The sequence below is a fragment of the Taudactylus pleione genome, unplaced genomic scaffold (genome assembly GCF_031769625.1).
Source record: "Taudactylus pleione unplaced genomic scaffold, aTauple2 ptg000556l, whole genome shotgun sequence".
NCBI lineage: Eukaryota > Metazoa > Chordata > Amphibia > Anura > Myobatrachidae > Taudactylus > Taudactylus pleione.
The window spans coordinates 909,231-928,334 of NW_028284958.1; positions in this window are offsets into that span (position 1 = coordinate 909,231).

Consider the following 19,104-nt stretch of genomic DNA (forward strand, 5'->3'; position numbering starts at 1 on the left):
ATGTACTACGCATCACATCCGCGATGCGGTACATCCCGCCTCTCATCAGGTACATACCGCAGTTTATTACCATGTGTGAAAAATACAGCGACAAGGCTCATAGGGGTAGATGTGTTATAGCGGTACTTAATGTGCCACTATATCGCTTCTTATTCGCCTCTTTACCATTTCATCGGCCGGAGCAGGGGAGTGATAACTCCCCCTTCCAGCGCTATCCGCTAGAGACCACAGCTCATCAGCCTAGTGCTGATACGCTCTGTTTCAGTCCCGGTCGGCTCCACTGAGCATGCGCAGGATCTCGCAAGTATCATGAGATCCCTGCGTGCAGCCTGGAGCCGGCAGCCGCCGCAGCAGGAACAGCGCTGTCCCTGCTGTGGAGATAGGGCAGCGCCAGGCTGTAGCTGTCGATAGCGACATCTAAATTGGGCCAAACGGTCCGGCGATCTGACCGTTCATACATTGCCCAGGCTATTGGCGCTGCTATCTATAAGATAGCAGCGCCGATAATGACAGGGGTGCATAGCGCCTCTGTCATTTACCGCCCAACCTCCCGATCATACATTGGGGAGAAGCGGTATCAGCGCACATAACGTGAGCTGATACCGCTTCAGGGCTTCTTACATCTCCCCCATAGTGTGAATTATAGTTTTCATGTAATCTCATAAATAAAAGCCATAGAATAACTGTTTTCTAACTGTTAGGGCAGGAAAGATGACTGTCCTTATTAGGTCATGCATCCTGTGAGTACTGTTACAGGCTAATTAAAGGATAACAAGCAGGAAAGATGCCAAGCTAATCATTTGACATGTAAATAGAACCAAGCTCTATATGTTCCTGAAAAGGCCTCTTTTCACATTTAGGAGCCACATCTTAATTTTAAGGAGTGTTAAGTGTGCCCAGGAATTGGAAGCGGATTACCATCTGACTGTCACCTGATAGCTATTCTTGTCAAGTGTACAAGACAGAAAGGCCTTTTGGTTACAGTTCTGTCATAATAGCCCTTTGTGTTTGCAGCTATAGGAAGCAAGCACTGTAGGTTGTAAAACAAAGAGTAGTCAGTCTGAATTTCAGGTATGATTAGATATAGCAAGATCACAGATCAGTCATCCAGGTTGGGTGCAATTCACAAATCGCTGATATTTAGCGAGGTAAAAAACCTTGCATCCCTTATGCCAAATCTTGGAATACCAAGGATATGCGCGCTCTCGATAGCAGCGGTATCCAATAAAAAAAATTAGTCGCTGGGTTTTCAGCTCTGAAAACCCCACTGCGCAAAAAAAAAAAGATATTCGCTTACCTGACTGGGGGTCTCCTGTGGTCTCCGCGGCTCTCGGTGGCCTCCTTTCCATCTTCTCACTGGATAAGGGTCTGCTGGTAGGCTCCAGGGGCTGGTTGGAGGGGCAAAGCTGCTGGGAGATGTAGTTCTCCCAGCGCCCATTCCAGGGGGGCAGACAGACATTACCAGCGATTTTCCTCCTCAAAAATAACGATTTTGGGAAAAATCGCACTTGCTCTGGAGGAGCGTGAAAAAAAACCTCCCGGGGCAAAAAAATTAAAAAAGCACGCACCTAATTGTATAGAAAAAATCCCACACCTGCAGGTAAAACCTCGCAGGAGTCTGATTTTTGCTATTCACGCACCCAATTGAATATGCCCCATAGAGTTTCAAAGTTATGAGATATCTCAAGAATGCACAATCACAAACACATGATATCTATACTCATATAATATCTAAAATAAGGACAAGTAAGGTGAACAACCAATATTTTAAGTAATCCTTCCACAGGGGAAATTTTTAAGGAATATTCGGTTTTAAATTTAAAGGGATGTAGAAGTTAGCTGGGAGGTTCCTGTTCCCCAATTATCTTAATCCACCAATCAGAGACGACTGGGATGACATCGTTTTAGGTGTGCTGCTCTGCTGATAAAAATAATTGAAGTGCTGTGTCTGGGGTCAAACTGAAGGATCAATGTCACGTGTATGTTTAACCTGCATTCCTTGCATTTTCTACCATTCCTTCTGGGGCAAATTAGCTGAGCGTTAATTTGTAAGTCTTTATTTAGTAATTACTGGTTACAATCAGTGGTGGATTGGGGTATGGAGGGGAATGCAATAATAGAGGACCACAGAGTGATGTGGCCAGTCACATATTGGTCTAATCTATGACCTATATATTGATGTACGCAGCGCCATTTTTGCTGGTTTTAGTTTTGGACCTCTATCTCCTTCATGTTTTGGATCTGGATTTGGTTTTTCAAAACCGTCCTTGCATGTTTTGGTTTTGGTTTTGGATCTGTTATTTTTTATTTTTCCCCAAAAATTAATAAAAAAATAATAAAATCACATAATTTGGGTCTGTGTTTGTTCCTGCAGTATAATTAACCTTAATAACAATAATGTTCAGGAATTTCCAGTCAATTTTAACTACCTCACAGCTCACAATATTGTTTTCACTACTTTTCACTAGAGATGAGCGGGTCCGGTTCCCTGAGAACCGAACCCACCCGAGCTTCACGATCCGGGCCGAGATCCGATTCCGGCTCGGGTTTTCCCACCTGACTCGGTTCCCAAAATGAGGCAAAATGTCATCATCCTGCTGTCGGATTCTTGCAGGTTTTTGATACTATAATGGTACCCAGTTATCAGTGTGATTTCACTCTGGCTGTGGAGAGTGAAGTGAACAGACATGCTCTGTCTGTCCAGGGGTGCTGTGTCTGTCCAGGGGTGCTGTGTCTGTCCAGGCCAGGGGCTGCTGAGTCCATCAGGGCTTTCTGTGTCCATCCAGGGGCAGTGGCTGCTGTGTCCATCCAGGGGCTGTGGTGTCTATCCAGCGGCAGGAGCTGCTGTGTCCATCCAGGGCAGGTGCTGCTGTGTCCATCCAGGGCAGGGGCTGCTGTGTCCATCCAGGTGCAATGGCTGTTGTGTCCATCCAAGGGCTTCTGTGTCCATATAGAGCAGAGGCTGCTTTGTCCATAAAGGGGTTGTTGTGTCCATCCAGGGGCAGTGGCTGCTGTGTCAATCCAGGGGCTGCTATGTCCATCTAGGGCAGGGGCTGCTGTGTCCATCCAGGGGCTGCTGTGTCCATCCAGGGGCTGTTGTGTCCATCCAGGGGTGCTCTGTCCATCCAAGGGTGCCCAGTGTAAAAAAAATAAAAGCTAATAACATATTTTTTTTTGTGCTGTACCCCAGTGTACTACTGTACATTATTTTTAATGCTTTTTTTACTGTGTCGCTGCCAGATAGACTGCAGTGTAATATTCATACACGTACAGTATTGTGACACTATAAGTCATAGCGCACTGTAATATTCATACATGTATTGTGACACTGTAAGTGTAACCGCAGTGTAATATACACGTATTATGACACTGTAAGTAGAAAAGCAGTGTAATATTCAACACGTATTGTGACACTCTAAGTGGTAGTGCCGTGTTTTATTCATAAAAAATATTCTGACACTGTAAGTGGTAGCGCAGTGTTTTAGTCATTAAAAATATTGTGACTGTAAGTAGAAAGGCAGTGTAAAATTCAACACATATTGTGACACTGTAAGTGGTAGCACAGTGTATTCATAAAATATATTGTGACACTGTAAGTGGTAGCGCAAGTGTTTTATTCATAAAAAAATATTGTGTAAGGATAAGCCCATTGTCATGTGTGGGCATAAAACAAAAAAATCCCTACTTATGTGTGGAATTATTTATACCCAAACCCAGACAACTATTGTCAAACCATCTATACCCTTTATAAAGCCAGAGTAAGTAGAGCTAGGGACCTTAATCATCTAGGAACCTCCTCCCTGTTACGTCATCTGCAGCGCATCCATCCAAACAGATTTTGTAAAATCAGAAACTTTGGCTAAAAAAGTAACAACAAGCAGTCCAGAGTTAGCTACTAGATCAAAGCACCTGTCATCTTCACCACCAACACCTACATCAACAATATCGTCAATCACGAAGCGATTGGTTTGTTTGGGTCCACAGAATACAAGCTACCAATGGGCAGCTGACATTGCTGGCAATCTCTATGTGCACAAACCGTCTTTACAGAGGCAAGATGTTGTCGCCATCATCATCTGATTTCTCCACTTAACAGGGGATAAAGGTCTTCCTCGTGGAATTTGTAGTTTCTATTGTTTTCATTCCAGTGCATTGAGTTAATTTCTCATTGTTCAATGTTCCAGCTATAGGTAGAGGCTTATAACCCCAAGAAGATTCATGTACAGCCAAAATAAAAAAATATATATTTTGTTTTCTAATTGCTACTTTTTGCCTTGAGTTTTTCTTTTTTTTTCCATATGAGCAATTAACAAAATGTATCCTAGTAATATTTGAATAGTGATTTCATGGTTGTCAAAAAAAATAAATTTTTGCACAATAAAAAAAAACTACCCAACATTTTATTTGGCAAAAGACAGGAACAGAGAAATAAAATAAATTATTTATCGCTCAGTTAGCAATAAACATGCATATGTGAATAAGAAATCCACATTAGCATACCTGCTCAAGCATGCTGGCCTTCTATAAAATCTCCAACAAACATTTGTTTGATCAGTTGCTCAGCTTAATTAGAGCAATGTTGTCAGCTGTGGAGGTGTGTCGGCAATATTCCAATGGGAGTCGATGAGGTCACATGGCGGTTAGCCATCAATATCATGTTGCATTTGCTGCTACCTAGAACTGGTGTAAAATGTTTGCCTTCTGTCATGTATATCTCTACAATTTTGCAATATTGCAAAGGATTTATTTACATGAACACACCCCTACTGTTCTTTGTACACTGAGACCACCCATGCCAGTTCCACCTTTACTGTCACAGGTTCCACTTCCGCATCCAGAACTGGGCCCCACTGCTTTTTGCCCTCAAAAACATTGGTCGGTATGAGTTGTGAGGAACAGGTAACTGGGCACATCCTACTGATGTTTCACCGAGCACTTCTCCAGGCTGCAGGAAGCCACTCTAGGTACCAGATGAGCTGTAGAAGGTGCCACTGGGGCAGCGACTGTGTGGCCCTCTCGGCATTGTGTAATGCACTAGGTCACCCCTTGTCTACCCCTCTTTATGGCCTTGGCAGGTGTAGATGTGAATGAAATACATACTCTGCATTACCGTACTTGTGTGCACTCAGATCAGGACCATGCGCAGTTCAAGGACACCACAAAAAAAATCTCAGCAAACGGGACTACTTCCAACCCGTGTCTTTCATCATAAAAGAAAGACATTAAGGGGCAGGTACAATTAGCCATAGTGTTTACAGGGTAAAGCTCTGGGTTTATGCATTTTCCCCAAGCGCTTAACCCACGACTAACATGCATTAACCTACAGATTTCACATTAGGCCCTAATTGGATAGCTCAGGGCAGAGAAATTAGCCGCGGGTAAACCTTGCTGCTAATTGAATCTGCCCCTAAATTGAAGTATATTGTTAGGTTAGGTGAAAAGGAGATTTCTTACAGTGTAGAAGGCATCCTGTTATGCAGTAAGTAGTTGGCAGAGCTAAATACATACAGCTCTTCTGCTAAGTGTGTTTCAATACACTTGGTGAAATATAGAGTACAATAAGTTATGTTCTTTAAGGTCAATGACTACATACATTGATCTCATTGGAGCCATGACATCATTGGATTCTTGAGACTAAGCACCTCATCAAGACACTTTCTCCTTATCACGCCTGGAACAACACTTTAGGCTTCACTGATTTCCAGTTTGTCTTTGTGCCAAGTAAAGAACGAAGTCCTATTCACTGTGTGCAGTGTTGATGTAAAAAAAAATGAAGAGACTGCAAACTGATAAGGAGCAAAATTCTAATGTGTAGCACTCTCTGTATTTTTACTAGTTTAATGAGAGGTGAGAGAAGTAATGACTGATTTGTGTGTACATGAATAGGCTTCTGATTTCTCAGTGTGAATTCATACTTCAAGTGCTTTACTGCTAAAAACCCTATAGCTCATTTCATTGTGACCCACTGCTAGTTATATCTGTCTCAGACAAGCTGCTACACTAAGTCTAATTTCTGTTCAAAAGCACATACATTAAACATATTCAATACTGGCTATTTTTTATTTTCATTTTGCTGTCTCTATGAATAGTTGAACATTTCAGATGTGATAGCAAATGTATAGTACGCTAGTTGGCACAGTGTATAGTGCATGAATTCACTCTGTGCATGACCAGAACAGTAGGTGCATCATACTTGCCAACTTTCCCTCATTGTCAGGGAGACTCCCTGAAATAGTCGCAATCTCCCTGACTCCCTGATTTCACCCATTATGAAGCTGTTATATTCAATAAAAACAGAGATATATACATTCAAATGGGATCATTAGTGTCATTTCCCTGCATTTGTTAAAGGGCACAGTGATCCCTATGGTTACATGCATTTCTTAAAAGTATCAGTGCATTTTCATCAACAAATAGATCTTACTAACTGCTTTGGGGCTCATTTACATTTGGATGTAAGTCAAGTTTATGACACGCCTCTCAGATGTAGCAGCACAGTCCACTTTACCACTGCGCACATAGGTGTTGCTTTCACAATCTACCTGAAATGCTTTTTCAAAAGTAGGCAAGTATGAGGTGCATGCATATGCCCATGAACTTATGCATACTTGAGCCTAAATATATGGGATGGGCAGGACGAGGGCGTTATAGCATAGGCAAGTTCAATAAAGGGATGTCATCTAAATTGCAAATAGATGCAGATTGGGACATAGACGGATATTTTATTGCAGGCAGTCAAGCGCAGGTGAAAAGAAGATGATGACTAGTGTTTTTTTCTGAGGGTATTCAGGGCATGATTCAGATTTGGGCAGGGGTGTATCTATAATGGGTGCAGGGTGTGCCCCTGGGTCCAGGGGGGCCCCGCACCGCACATCCTGCACCCATAGCATACTTACCTCTCCGGAGTCCCACGTCGGAGCTGGGGCCATTTTTCTGTCGTTTGCGCGTGCGCAGTACAGGGAAAATGGCCACTGCGGCAATTTTCCTGGAGACCTGTGCATACTCTATAGACTCTGGGCGCTCTCTAGTACCCAGAGTCTATAACTCCGGCGCTTGCCGCGCACAGCTCAGTGCGCTGCCGGTCGCCGGACAGAGAGGAGGGGGCCCGTGTCAGAGACTGCACACGGGCCACCTCCTCTCTAGAAATGCCTCTGGATTTGGGAATAGCATGAAAAAGAACTAACTGTACATCTTCGTAAAACAATACTTCACTGCAAATGGGGCAGATGTCAAATGTACAAAGAGATTTAGATTTGGGAGGGGTTTGTCCAAACTGAAATCTAATTTGCAGTATAAAAATAAAGCTGTGCAGCATTTGTGGGCTACATGCAAAAGCAGCCAGTATTTACCCCACATGCCAAAAAAATGGATGCATTTGCCCCCCTTGCATTGCAACATGGTTTGTCCAGGTACACAGTTACTTGCTCTATCGCACTCTGGGCCTGATTCAGACCCGCTCGCGAGCGCTCACAAGCGGGTCGATGTTGGCCAAGTGCGCATGCGCACGACGGAGGCGGCTCCGTCGTGCGCATGCGCGAGACCCGAATAACGATGGCCAAGCCGTCGCTATGGGTCTCGCACCAAAGGGGGCGTGCTGTTGATGGTGATTGACAGCACGCCTCCTTTGGTGGGCGTGCTAGGGGCGTGGCTGCTCAGACTGAGGCATTCCCATGGGAACGCCTACCGTCTGGGGCCGGCCCCACTGACATCATTAGTGATGTCAGTGGGAGTGCTTTTGGCTCTGATAGAGCCAAAAGCACTCCAGGGCTTGCGGCAATGAGACCCTACCACAAGGGTCTCGTCGCAAGCCCGATGGTCGCGATGGTCTTGACCATCGCGACCATCATTTTGGCCGCTCGCTAAAGCTGTGGGTGGTCACCCACAGCTATGCGAGCGGCCAGGAGGCCGCTCTAAAATTCAGAGGGACGGCCCTGATTCAGAGCGAGCGCTCTGTCAGAGTGTTCCTAGATCTGAATCAGACTATTAGCGAAAGGCATCTTTTTGGGGTATTATTTTTAATTCTTATAACTATACCCAGAAACAAAAAAAAGCAGTGAAATAATTTCATAAAATGATAATATTAGCATCTAACAATTATGGGAAAGGGTCCATAACTAGGAATGGGCAAGTGGTGCCACCTCCCAGGTTGCAGGGCCAAGGGAACTGCAGCGTCACTGCCAAATGGCACCAGTATTTGGCATACTCAAAGCTTGATACATCTCAGAATACGTTCCTGGTTCACTTCCTACCTATGAAAGACTCTTTCTGCTTCTCTTGTGGCACATGGTCCCCACCATTCCCACTGTCTTTTTGGGTATCACAAGCCTCTGTTCTCTGCCCTCTACTTTTTCTCATTATACAACTGTTCTCTTGGCAAAACTACTTTTCCTCTTTTGCCAGTCTGCAAAACCCTATTTCCTCGAGAGCATAATTCCCTCTCACCTTCAAAGTCCTCAACAATTCCTCCCCTTCATACATGTTATCTCTTCACTATGGCCTATCTTATCCCCACTTGAAACAACACATTTTGCTTTTACAAACAGCTACTTTCAGTGGCGTAGCCAGGAGGGGGTGTAGGAGGAGTGACCACTTCCTATATCTGAAAATAGGTGCTTATTCAGTGTCTATGCTGGTCCTAGCAGAGTGAACATATTAATGGGTGTATTAACGCCTAAGGGGGCCTGTGTGCAGCGGGGTCCCTTCCTCTAAGCAGGCCCCCTCCTCCAACCATCTTACCTTGCTCCAGCAAGAGGAGTCCCTCCTCAGCCATGGTGCCATCTTCCCAGTGATAGTTGAGAAAATGGAGTATGCACACTAGAGATGAAAGGCTCTGTAGTGCCAGAGTCTTTACTGTCATTGCACATGCTGTCACTGTTATCTTCCTGAAAATGTCACTGGGAAGATGATGCCACCGAGGAGGAGAGACCCACTTGCCAGAGCAAGGTAAGTAAACTTTGGGTGCAGGATTTGAGGTGTCGGGGGCCTCCTGGCCAGTGGTGGGCTGGGCCGGGGGCAGGGTGCCATGTGCTCCATCTTCCGGGTCCCGCAGTGGGCAATGGGAGAGACGTCATGATGTCATATGACGTCTCTCCCATAATGCAGAGCGGCCCGGCCCGGGAGGACAGACGGAGGAGCAGATGGCGGCGGCGGGAGCGGGGATTCAGGTAAGTGTTTTTTTTTATTTAGTTTTTTATATTACATGTGTCTACTGGGGGGGGTGTCTGGCACTACTGGGGGCACTACAAAGGGGGGACTACTACTACTGGGGGCATTACAAGGGGGGTGGGGGACTACAACTACTGGGGGCACTACAAGGGGGGGACTACTACTACTGGGGGCACTACAAGTGGGGACTACAGCTGGGGGCACTACAAGGGGGAGGGGACTACTACTGGGGACTACTACTACTGGGGGCACTATAAGGCGACTACTACTACTGCTACTACTGGGGGCACTACGAGGGGGGTGGGGGACTACTACTACTGGGGACTACTACTACTGGGGACACTACAAGGGGGGGCTACTACTACTGGGGACACTACAAGGGGGGGACTACTACTGGGGGCACTACAGGGGGAGACTCCTACTACTGGGGGCACTACAAGGGGGGACTACTACTAATGGGGGCACTACAAAGGGGGGGACTACTACTACTGGGGGCACTGCAAATGGGGGGACTACTACTACTCGGGGCACTACAAAGGGGGGGGACTACTACTACTGGGAGCACTACAAGGGGGGGACTACTACTGGGGGCACTACTGGAAGCCTGCATAAGGGTGTTCTCTCCTGTGGCACATGGGAGCACTGCATATGGGCACTACAACAGGGGGCTGCCCTAATCTTTATTTTTACCTTACATTAATCCCATATGGACCCGCCTCCTCCCTGGAACACTGGAGGGGGGGGCGCCATAGCACGCATATTCTTTGGACACACACGCCACTCCTCTGCCAGGGCCGCCTGCATGCATTTGCCCCCCAGGCTAAAAGTTGCCAGCCAGCCCCTGCTCCTGGCCCAGGAGTCTGTGTCCACCACACACCCTGTACCCATTATAATTACTCCTATTGGTATACTCAATAGCTTAAGAATCACCCAGTGTTCCCTGAATCATCATGGATGTAATGTAATGATGTCACAACACTGCTGGAAACTGGAATAATGTCAAAATTGAAGAGGACTGGATGTGGCTGCAGAGTGGAGGTAGACAGGACTAAAGTACGGCATGCATGAGGTAAGTTAATGTGTGTGTGTGGTGTTGAGAGTACAGTAGAAATCATAGAGACTGGGGTGGGGAAGAAGGGACAAATAGTGGTGGTGCAACACAAAAACAGATATGAGGAGGGGTATATATATATATTTTAGGAAGGGGCATACAACATAATACATATCTAGCAGGTGTGGAGGAGGACAACAATAGAGGATACACAGATGGGGGAAGCACAATGCAGATCGGTGGGGGGCCAACAATATTATATTGGACACACGGATTAGGGGGCCACAAAACAGGACATACGGGAGGAGGCATGTGGTGGTCGGATGGTCTTTTAAAGGGCATGTGAGAAACTCCTGAACCTGCAGAGCCTATTTGTTTCATTTTTCCTCCCTCATGTCAAAAGCACCTACTATCTCAGCATTGCCCTCTGCTTCTAGACTGTAACATCTACGTAGCAGGACCCTCTATACTCTCTGTATTACATCTGCATCTCCTCTGTCAAGCTAGTCTGTATTTGTCCTACAAATAAATGATGATGATGTTGAACATTGGTGGGGGCTACATTAATAAATCTGTATTGCATCTCTTGGCATCTGGAAAATATGAGCATACAACTATCTCTAGAACTTGATGCATCTAGATTCTCTAGAATGTCACCTCAGCTGATTAGGCCTAGAGCTGTTTTACATAATGATCTATTTTGGTAGCAATTATGTTGTTAAAATAAATATTTTGGCATTTCTGATGGTTTTAGATGCTTTTAAAGCGTTTTGCTATTCTAAAAGTAGAGGCGGTATATAAGCATTATCCATGTGTCTACTGAATCCAAGGCTTTGTTTCTAGCCATTAACTAATTAGTTATAGATATAACCCTAGGTAACCAGAGTGGGGGATCAGAGGAAGCAACACTTCCTCAACAGCTGCAAATACACTAACTCTCATGGCACCATACATGCAGCTCTGGAAGTGGGACAGCTTTGCATTTATGAACAAAAGTGTTTTTCATAGCACAAAAATATCTGGATCAGTAGGGAATAAAGTACAATACACAAGCCAAAGAGAACAAGGATGACTTCCTAGCAGGGAGGCTTTTATATTCAGAGAAGCATAAAAGCAAAATATTTGTTCTGTTCTCCAGGGAAAATAATAAGACAGACATTTTACATAATCTGAATCAAGCCATTTTCATCCAACCAGTTTAATATCCTGGATATTGAGAGTGATCACAGAGACCACACCAGGTAGTAACGTGTTTTTTTTCTCTCTCCATGTAAATCATTAGTAGAGAATGCCTTATTTACAGTGCTGGCAATCTACGAAATTAGGAGCATATGAAGATTGTGAATGAGAGACCTGGCAAATGTGAATAGCAATGCTCTGCAGCGCATTGAGAAAGGGATTGTAGCACTTAGTGTTAAATCTCTTAACAGGAAAATAAAAGCCCTCCAACCCAGTTTAAGACACGTCTTTCTCCCCACGTTGTAATAAAAAGGCAAAAAGCTGAACAGGAAGTATGTTATACACAAGTAGATTAAAGAGTATATATCTTCAGTATGTGTATAACTCACATATTCCCATTACTATCTTAAGGACCTTTTTAACACTTCACAGTTGCTTGGGCTGGAAAACTCAATTATGACAGTTTTAACAAAAAACATCAATTTGTTTAACCCTCATGAACCACTATTATGGATGTATTATAATTAGAGATTTGCAGTGACCCCTGTGTTTTGTTTTTTGGAATTGGTTTTGGCTCTGAAATTATTTACATGTTTGTCTTTGGTTTTGATTCCATGGGGAGATTTACAGAAGCTGCTGTTTCCCGGCGGATTGCGGGGGCCACATTTAAAATGGCACCTCCAGTCAGTGTAAAGCCCAACGTGCTTAACACTGACTCCAGATGCTGTTTACAATACTTGCAACCCGCTGGGAAGCAGAAGCCGCTGCTTCGTAAATTCTCCCCCTTGTGTGTTTTGGTTGTGGTATTGGTTTTTTACGTTTAAAATGGTCAAACACAGGTAAAATCAATTAATTTCTAGGTTTTTTTTTAGTCCCTACATTACTATTAATTAGAGATGTGCAGGCTCGGTTCGGTTTGGATTTTCCCACCAAGTTTGGATTTTTCCCGCCAAAAATTGGGTCTCAGAAAGAGGCAAAACGTCATCTTTCATGGACAAACATCATCTTTCATACAAGAGTTGTACTGTATTGCACAGTTGCAGGGAAGCAGCTGTGCAATACTTTACAACTCATATGCAAATGCAGGAGGAGGCATCTGGTGTAAATAGACGCCCCCTGACTGAATTGCAGATCCGAGTGCTGTATCCTTAGACACAGCATTGGATTTTCTGTAAGGGCAAACTGAGGTTACTAAGATTGCCTCTCTCAGCTCTGTAGCCAAGGCCAGGAAGTCTGCATAGGAAGACACAGACTCTGGCCTCGGCACTCCCAGAAAGTGGGGGCAACCTGCCCCTGTTTCCTGGAAGGGAGGCAAGCCCTGCCCACTCCCTACCCCCACATGGCCGCAGCTGTAGCTTGGGGGAGCTGCGAGAGATCTTCCAGTGGGAGACCTGCACATATGCAATACTGATCCTGGCAAAGTCTCTCACAATCGGAGTAATACTTAAACCATCGGGTTTGTGTACTACTCTGAATCAGGCCCTATGTCCAGTGTATGTGTAACAGTGAATACGGCTGTACCTGCTATCTTTCAATAAACCAGTACCACTGGTTAAGTAACTGTGCTGTTCATAGTTTGAGTAATCCATTGGTGTGTGCCTACATAACTCTGCAGTATCAACAGCTGCACACACATCGTTTCCAAAAGGTTATGAGCCCAGGTACCCACAGACCCTAACATACACGCTATTAGAGATACCCAGAGCAGCAAACAGATGCCATCATAGGCACAAATGTAGTGAAGACTGTATAAGGACACAGAGTGAGGACAGCACAGAGTGTTTCCAGAACAGTGTGTCAGCACAGAAGGTAGTCAGTGCACATAAGCTGCATAAAAACACAGAGTGAAGACAGCATAGACTGTCTCCAGCAAAGTGTAGCAGCAGTGAAGCTGATTAAAGTATGCTGCACAGTTATGTATGTAAGAAGCATAAATACAGGAGCTACACCCATAATGGAGTTTACCATGCTAAGAGGTGCAGAAAATTATAAAACCTGGAAGTTTGCTGTGGAAATGCAATTAAAGCAAGAATGTTTGTGGAAGGTCACTGTAGAACCAGATGCACATTCAAGCCCAGATGATATAGAGAAAGCCATGGTAACGATAGGCTTAAGTGTAGAGCAACATGTGTACTCTATAATACAACATAAAAAGACAACAAAAGATATATGAACAGCACTGCAAGCAGTGTATTAAGATGGAGCTCTCACGAGGAGGATAAGACGTATATTGTATAACACCAAATTCAGTGAATGGAGCAGTATTGGTGATTACATAGACAAAATAATGTCTGCCTCTCAGCAACTAACATCTGTTGGAGTGCAAGTAGATGATGTTGAGATTGTTATGGCAATGCTTCAGAACTTGATGTCTGCATTGGTCTTCCTAGTTGTAGCTTTGGAGGCAGACACAGCAAAATAAAGAACAGACACAATCAGAGCAAAGTTATTACAGTTTTAAGAACATGTACCATGTGATTAAGTGCTAAGACAACTGCATTACATATAAAAAGTGAAAATTCTGAAAATTTAATTCAAGCATTATAATTGTCACAAAATAGGTCTCAACAATCAATTGAGTGCAAACAAAAAATAATAATCCTATGCAAACCAAGAAATGCAACAGCAGAGATGAGTCAGCCCTGAATGTTACAGATTAACACAGAAAGGATAGCTGGTATATCGATTCAGGTGCAACAAGGTATTTTAACTGCAATGAGGAATGTTAATCATATTGTGTGACCCTTTCCTTACATCTACTAAAGTGAGGACAATTAAAGATTGCTTAAAAATTAGGACAAGTACTTAAGTCACCAAGATGTGCTTTATTATCAAAAATGGGATACATTTTATCTTCATCAGTGTCCTAGAACAGAGAGGCCACAGAGTTCACTTCACTTAAGGAAAGTGCACTGTGAGAAACAGAAGAGAGACAGTAACAGCTACAAGTGTCAGCAATTGAATGCTCTTGATACACAGCACTGTTATGCAATGATGTCAACTGAGTCACAGACATTGGAATACTGGTATAGTAGACTTAGTCACCTTGGATATGACAGTGTTCAGAAGCTACAGAACAGGATGGTCATAGGAATGCTGGTGACTAATGAAGAGAAACCTGTATGTGAGAGTTGTATTGCAGGGTAACAAAGTAGTCAGCCATTTCCAAAATCAACAAACAGAGCAACCAAACCACATGAAATAGTACATTGAAAGGTGTGTGGTCCAATTGAAGTAAAGTTTATGAGTAGATACAGATACTTCATGGCGCTTATAGATGACTTCATAAGAATGGCACGTGAAATCTGAAGTAGCAAATAATATTGCAGATTACAAGTGACTTGTAGAAAAACAAACAGGTTACAGACTCAAGACCCCGAGATCTGATAATGGTGGCAAATATTTCAACAGAGAGGTGGAGTAGTTCTTATTAAAATATGGAATAGAGCAGTGTTAACCAAACTCATGGTTTTCATTTTTCCTACTTGGTGCACAGGTGTATTCATTAATGTTATGAATCTCACAGAAGATTCATAATTGAATCATACCAGGAACATGAAGCTCAGGAGAGGATAGTGAATTGGTTGATCAAGAGTCAATTGTTAATAGATATTTAAAAAGTAAATTGATAAAGAGTCGATTGATAAGGAGTTGTGAGGATTTGATGGCTCCTGAGTGGAATGTGGCTGATATATGCTTGGTTGGTTGCAGCTTTGAGAGCTTGTATGCAGTTGGCTAGTTGCAGCCTGAATAGCTGGTATGCACTTGGCTAGTTGCAGTCTTGAGGACTGGTATGCACTTGGCTAGTTGCAGCCTGAATAGCTGGTATGCAGTTGGCTAGTTGCAGTCTTGAGGACTGGTATGCACTTGGCTAGTTGCAGCCTGCATAGCTGGTATGCACTTGGCTAGTTGCAGTCTTGAGGACTTGTATGCACTTGGCTAGTTGCAGCCTGAATAGCTGGTATGCACTTGGCTAGTTGCAGCCTGAATAGCTGGTATGCACTTGGCTAGTTGCCTGAATAGCTGGTATGTACTTGGCTAGTTGCAAATTGGAGATAGTGCACATAGCACTGAATAGCAGTGCAGACAGCTGGGTGTTTATTAGCTGATTGTCCACACAGCCACAGAGAAGCTGCTGAGAGTGCTGGAATGAATAAACAAAAGTTCACAGAACTGAAGTGCAGCAGACACTGCTAATGTACTTGCTGGGAATCCACATGGACACTGAAATGTGGCAGACCACACACACGCTAGGAAGCAACAGCCACTGTTTAGATGTAACTTGCAGGGAGAACACAGACAATGGGCACGAGGAGCTGGAACACATAGGAGAATAACCTCTCACTAGAACTGGAAGCAACAACAAACACTATTGCCAGCATGGAGTGAAGGGCTGTCTGTACCTTATGCAATGCAGGATCCAATCAAAGGCATTTCCTGCAGAGAGCCCTTCCTAATGACTGCTAGTATGCACCTGAGCTTTGCACACAGACAAGACATGATTAATTAGTGAGCACCTGAATCCAGCACACAGACAAACAGCTAGAGCTGTATATAGACAAGACAGGAATACGGCTGCCTGCAACAGCCGGAACATGGATCAGGACAAGATGCAATATCCCAGTGACAATTATAGCTGGGACCTGCCACCAAGATGATCCGCTGTTGTGGATCCTGACAATTACAGCCTGGCACATTTTAATAGATTCACAGGTGGAGCTTATTATTTCACTTGTGATTCTGTGAGGAGACCTGGAAAACATGCACTGTTAGTGCTCCCTGAGGAAGGAGTTTGGGAAACATTGGAATAAAGCATCAATTGACCACTGCCTATACTCCTTAGCAAAATGGTATCAGTGAATGAGCAAACCGTACATTAGTAGAGAGAGAGCAAGATGCATGTTTAAGGATGCAGGAGGAAAGTCATGTCCACAGAAGTTTATCTATAGAAACAATTTTCCTACAGTTTCCCCCAAAAGACAATGCCTATTGCAGCGTGGTCAAAGAGAAAAACAAGTGTAAGACATCTCAGAACATTTGGAAGTATGGCCTATGTGCATATACCAAAAGAGAAAAGCCTAAAGATGGTTTTAAAGTCAGTAAAGTGCATCATACTTAGCAATTGCCATTAGAGAAAAGGTTACAGATTGTGGAATCCAAATACCAGAAAGATTGTTAAGACTAGAAATGTTTTCTTTAAAGAAACAACACAAATTGAAGAAAAGTTGGAAGCTAATATGTAGATCAAGTATGTGTAACTAGATATGCCAGCAGCTGGAGATATATCTGAGTCAGAGACAATCAGCGGGGAAGTTCAACCAGAGAGAAGATCTTCTGCAAGGTCAAAAATTTGCAAGCCAGCTAGGAGATATGATGTAGAATTTGCAAACATTGCATTCAGTGAGTCTCCAGATATTCAGAAGCTAAAACTAAAGTATGATTGGTGTGAACTGAAATCCAAAAACTTAAGTGAAATAACTTTTGCTGAAGTATTTTTCGAGAAGGCCAAGTTGAAGTTGTGTAATGTGTTGATGGCTTTTCATGTGCTTATACCAGTTTATCTTACAGGTCTGTATGAAGAAGTTGAAATTAAATGTTTGTGTAACATGGAGAAGCTTGTAGCAAGGGGAGGGGGGGGGGTTTAGAAAGCTCTGCACATACATTCTGGGCACTAGGTCTCAGACTCTATAAGAAAATGGTGTAGACACTAGGAGCTCCCTATTCAGCCATATATGGGATTGGGACAAGTGGGGTGGGATAACAATGAAGCACTTATAAACGTGTAGACCTATAGCAAAGTTAACATTGGTAAAAGTGTTGGAGAAAAAGATAATGGTAATACATTCTGATATAGAGGTGGCCTCCTTCAGCTCCACTGTTTTCTTGTTCATGAATGTTTCTTCAATTGTCAGGTGTAGATGTGGAGGGCGTCGGAAGACAAGAAGGGATAACAATATGTAATGGATCAAAAGATATACAATCGGCATGCTGAGCACTAGGACCCAGAGTCAGCAGTAAGGTTTGTCCTTTAACCTGATGTGCTCCTGCACATGTGACTGTAGCCATGTCGGTACTGTGTGAGAGTGTCACAGGGTATTCCTGAAAAAAGCTGTTCCAGCATCTTTACACCACTACCTGTTTGCAGCATACACTCACTGGCTAGATCCTGTTCCACTCAAGCCTCACTCCATTACCAGTATACACTTAACAGTGAGTACGACTGTACTTGTTATCTTTTAGTAAACCTACACCTCTGGTTAAGTAACTGGGCTATTCATAGTTTGAGTCAATCACTGGTGTGTGCCTATATAACTCCGCAGTATCAACACCTGCACACACATCATTTCCAACAATTATCAGTGTCCTTCAATCAGATGCACCCTCATACAGCATAGTATGTGGAATTATAAATAGCTGATCATTATTATAATGTATATTTATGTAATTATGTATAAATATTGTATTGAGCATTTCATTTGGGATGATTACAGGCACTGACATACAAAGAAACTTCAGACATGAAGGCTGATTAGAGTAACTGGTATATAACATTTATCTAGAAGTAGTGATGTGAGATAAGTAGAGAGGTAAGTTTGAGAAAACTTAAGGTGTCTCTTATGAGAATGTTTGAATAGTGTAACTTTTACATTATAGCATCCCTAAAAAAAGAAAACAAAATCAGAATAACATTGACCAAGGACACACCCTTGTTTGTTGTCATCATACCCATAATTTCATAGGTCATGCCCGCTGTCCACAAGAAAACTGGTCCTGAAGAAAACTGTACTGTAAGGAAGGGCATAAGAAATGCTGTATACTGTATTTCATCTGTATGAAATAAACACTTCAAAACCTTCATTTTAATAGAATGGCTTATATTTCTGCTGTAATTAGTCTTTCAGAAACCCTCTAAAACGCCCTCTATTCAACAAAAGAGACACTTTTCCCCCCAGTACTTTGAGTGACACTAGAGGTGTTTAGACATTTCACATTAGGGAAGCAAATAGCGAGCTACAAAAAAAAATCTCATACAAATAAAATTCAATAAGTACACCAGAGTCCTGCTTTTCCCAAACCCTGAATTCATTAGTGCATTCTGCTGTGAAAATACAGAGAAATACAGTTTTCCATTTGAATGAGATTATGCTTGAACATTCTCTAGCTGTAACAAATGAAGAGATATTCTAATAAAAAATCCACTTACTGGAGTGTTACCAATTACTGGGAGGATCCGGAAAAGAGGATATATAATTTGTTGTACACAAATTAGTAATGTGAGCTGACAAATAATACTTTTTGGTAACTAGCAATTAGAAGTTGCTTAGCAGTTTGGTATGACTTTGGCCCCTTAATTAAGAATGAATTAGCAAAACCTTAATACATATGTTTAATGTGCCTCTTTATATTGTATGATTCAGAGATGTGCGCAACTGATTTCCACTTGCAGCTGGAGGGGTGTAACTGGAAGGTAGCAGGGTGTTCGCACATAGGGCCTGATTCTGACCTGCTCGTGAGTGCTGAGTGCTCGCAAGCAGGTCGATGGTGCCCAGGTGCCTACGTCGTGCGCATGCGCGAGACCCGAATAACGAAGGCCAAGCCGTCGTTAAGGGTATCGCACCAAAGGGGGCGTGCTGTCGATGTTGATTGACAGCATGCCCCCTTTGGTGGGTGTGCCGGGGGCGTGGCTGACCAGACAGAGGCATTCCCAT